This window comes from Rattus norvegicus, chromosome 1 (assembly GCF_036323735.1).
Source record: "Rattus norvegicus strain BN/NHsdMcwi chromosome 1, GRCr8, whole genome shotgun sequence".
Classification (NCBI taxonomy): Eukaryota; Metazoa; Chordata; class Mammalia; order Rodentia; family Muridae; genus Rattus; species Rattus norvegicus.
The window spans coordinates 169,677,035-169,681,146 of record NC_086019.1 but is presented as its reverse complement, the minus strand read 5'-3'; the positions used below and the strand labels follow the sequence as shown (position 1 = coordinate 169,681,146).

The following is a 4,112-nucleotide window of genomic DNA, read 5'->3' as shown; positions in this document are numbered from 1 at the left end:
AGAATACAAGAGACAGAAGAGAGAATCTCAGGAGCAGAAGATTCCATAGAAATCATCAACACAACTATCAAAGAAAATGTGAAATGGAAAGTTACTGGTCCAAAACATACAGGAAATCCAGGACTCAATGAGAAGATCAAACCTAAGGATAATAGGTAAAGAAGGGAGCGAAGACTCCCAGCTCAAAGGACGAGTAAATATCTTCCACAAAATCATAGAAGAAAACTTCTCTAACCTAAAGAAAGAAATGTCCATAAACATACAAGAAGCCTACAGAACTCCAAATAGATTGGATCAGAAAAGAAACTTCTCCCATCACATAATAGTCAAAACACCAAATGCACAAAACAAAGAATATTAAAAGCAGTAAGGGAAAAAGGTCAAGTAACATATAAAGGCAGACCTATCCAAATCACACCAGACTTCTCACCAGAGACTACAAAAGCCAGAATATCCTGGATAGATGTCATACAGACCCTAAGAGAACACAAATGTCAGCCTAGGTTACTGTATCCAGCAAAACTCTCAATTAACATAGATGGAGAAACCAAGATATTCCATGACAAAACCAAATTTACACAATATCTTTCTACAAATCCAACCCTACAAAGGATAATAAAGGGTAAAGCCCAACATAAGGAGGCAAGCTATACCCTAGAAAAAGCAAGAAACTAATTGCCTTGGCAACAAAACAAAGAGAAGAAAAGCACACAAACATAATCTCACATCCAAATATGAATATAGCAGGAAGCAATAAGCACTATTCCTTAATATCTCTCAACATCAATGGACTCAACTCCCCAATAAAAAGACATAGATTAACAAACTAGATACGCAATGAGGACCCTCCATTCTTCTGCATACAAGAAACACACCTCAGAGACAAAGACAGACACTACCTCAGAGTGAAAGGCTGGAAAACAACTTTCCAAGCAAGTGGTCTGAAGAAGCAAGCTGGAGTAGCCATTCTAATATCAAATAAAATCGATTTTCAACTAAAAGTCATCAAAAAAGATAAGGAAGGATACTTCATATTCATCCAAGGAAAACTCCACCAAGATGAACTCTCAATCCTAAATATCTATGCTCCAAATACAAGGGCACCTACATACATAAAAGAAACCTTACTGGCCCGCCCAGGGCCCCATGCGCTGCGCAGGCCATGCTCTCTCCCTGGCGATGGGGCGCTAGGCGCCCCGGGGCGAGGCAGGCGAGGCCAGGGCGCAGGCGGTCTCCCGCAGCTGGCGGCTGCCCCGGGCAGGTGCCCTAACGGCCCCGCCGCCGCCCGCTCCCAGCCAGCGGCCCGCCCTGCCGCGGCCATGGCCAGTGACAGCGGCGGGCCGTCGTGCTGAGCGCCAGCGAGCGCGACCGGCATTACTGCGAGCTGTGCGGGAAGATGGAGAACCTGCAGTGCTGCGGCCGCTGCTGAAGCTCCTTCTACTGCTGCAAGGAGCAACAGCGCCAGGACTGGAAGAAGCACAAGCTGGTGTGCCAGGGCGGCGAGGCCCCGGCGCGCAGCCCGGGCCAGCGCAGCCCCCTGTCGCGTCCCCGCCTGGTGGGGGCCCCAGAGCCGGGCGTGCCGGCGGGGCGGCCCGGCGAGGGGACAACAGCACGGGGGCCTTGCGCGTACCGGGCCTGGAGGACGCGGCGCAGGCCGGGAGCGGCCCCCGGCCGGCAGAGCCCAGCTCCGAGGATCCTCAGCCTAGCAGGTCTCTGGGCCCTGAGCGCGCCAGCCTGTGCCCAGCGGGCGGCGGCCCAGGGGAGGCGCTGAGTCCCAGCAGAGGGCTGCGGCCCAACAGGCAGACCAAGCCGCTGCCCGCGCTGAAGCTGGCGCTGGGCATGGACATCGTGTACATCGTGCTGTGCATGGACAAGCACGGCAGGGAGACCGGGCAGCAGATTGGCGACGAGGTGAGCGCCCTGCAGGACACTGGCAAGTTCACGGCCGGGCAGCTGGTCAGCCAGAAGAGTGACTCTTCCAAGGACATGGGGGGCGGGGGGGGGGAGACCAGATCACCTGGATCGAGGGCAAAGAGCCAGGCTGCGAGACCATCCGCCTCCTCATGAGCAGCATGGACGACCTGATCCGCCACTGCAGCGGGAAGCTGGGCAACTACAGGATAAATGGCCGAACGAAAGCCATGGTCGCCTGTTACCCAGGCAACAGGACAGGCTATGTCCATCACGTCGATAACCCAAATGGAGACGGAAGATGCGTGACATGTATATATTATCTAAATAAAGACTGGGACGCCAAGGTGAGCGGAGGTATTCTTCGAATTTTCCCAGAAGGCAAAGCCCAGTTTGCTGACATTGAACCCAAGTTTGATAGATTGCTGTTTTTCTGGTCTGACCGGCGTAACCCTCATGAAGTACAGCCTGCATATGCCACAAGGTACACAATAACCGTTTGGTATTTCGATGCAGATGAGCGAGCAAGAGCTAAAGTAAAATATCTCACAGGTGAGAAAGGTGTGAGGGTTGAACTCAAGCCCAATTCAGTCAGCAAAGATGTCTAGCAGGGCCTTGGATCCAGCAGTACCCGCGTCACCTACAGCCTCTCAGTTGCCTTCTGTGGACCCGTGGACATGTGGCCAGGATGAACAGAGACACCTGCCTGGCATTTCAAATAGCTGGGAGCCAGGCGACTTCACCAGGTGTCATCCAACAGAGGGCTCCATCTGCCGGGACTGTACTGTGGGGTCAGCTCCAGCTCTGTGACTGCTCTTGGCCGCTGACTGAAGAGGAGATGCTGTCGGAGGAGAATAGCTTTTCCATCTGGACACAAAACAAGGGCCCTTTGTAGGATTTTCTTCAGTCTTCTATTTTGCCAGACCTGTCACCTAACTGAGTTCATTTCATCTCTTTTTTATATCAAGTTTTGTGGAGAGCCGCAATAACATTCGCCACCACAAGATGGCGCTGGCTTCCACTGCGTCCCACGTGGAAAGCCGGGATAGCATTCGCCATTACAAGATCGTGCTGGCTTCCGCCGCACCAGCCCGACTTCCTTTCAGGAAGTTAACTGTGCGCATGTGCAAGAGTGTGTTCGTGCCAGGTCTTTGCCCACTCCGGGGCGTGCCTATGAGATCATGGGTAAGTGACCAATCAGGTGTGGATGCGCCGTGCTAGGGTGTATATAAGCCGCGCCATGCTGGCGCCCCGCGTCCCCTCTTTAAGATACAATAAACACTTTGCTGCAGAAGGATTCGTGTGTCTGCGCATGCATTCTTGCTGGCGAGACGATAGCGCGGAACATATGGTGCTGAAACCCGGAAGAAACGCCACACCATCGCCAGGCGCCAAAGAGGCCCTCCGTCCGCGGAGAGGATCCAGAACTGCAGTGTCTAGGGTAAGCTCTGAGAGATATGTTTGGTCTTGACCTCTTTCACTTCTCTCCCCCACTAAAAGATGCGGCGGAGGCTTTTGTTATCGTTTTAGCAGCCTTCATTCTTTCTCTTTTGGTTTTTGATTTTGCGGCTGCTGCTAGGCACCATCAGAGGTCGTGCCTAGAAGATGGCAAATGCCGCCCAACTGTGATAGCAGGACAGAGAGTGCTAGGGGAATTACAAGACAACATGTCAGAAACAGAGCGGGATAAAAGATTAAAAAGCTCAAAGAAAAAAGGTACAAGTAAGAAAACAGACCCTCCCAAAGACTTTAGATCTGAGGGAGCGAGAGATTGGGGAAAGAACGCCCCGGGAGAGAAACAGAGAAAAGAGAAGAAAGCTCTGAAAAGGAAAAGCCTTTATCTGGTAAAGGAGTTAGAGACTTTAGAGCTTGATAGTTCAGAAACAGACGAGCTTAGCTCTTCTGAAGAAGAGGATCTAGAAGATGAGGCAGCTCGCTATGAAGAAGAAAGATGTGGGCCTACGTGGAGAGCCACTGTGAGGAAACCGAAAGTTATGGATCCTTTGTGGGCAAGGCTGGTAATTTTGTTTAAACTTCACAGAGTCATACTGATCAGATTTGATAGAGGTAGACTGCCTGAAAAACTTATTCAGGAGAATCAAACAAAAAGATTCACTTCCATACCATTTGTGAATGTCAGTTGTGCTGCTCAGATATCCCGTAATATATCTCAGTATCTTACAGGAATTTGGTTTCAACAC

At 51.1% G+C, this 4,112-nt stretch overlaps 1 pseudogene; it reads left to right on the top strand.

Annotated features, from left to right (window-relative positions):
* Window positions 1-1,304: 1,304 nt before the first annotated feature.
* Egln1-ps2 (egl-9 family hypoxia-inducible factor 1, pseudogene 2) lies at window positions 1,305-3,324 on the top strand (annotated as a pseudogene).
* The last annotated feature ends 788 nt before the right edge of the window (window positions 3,325-4,112 follow it).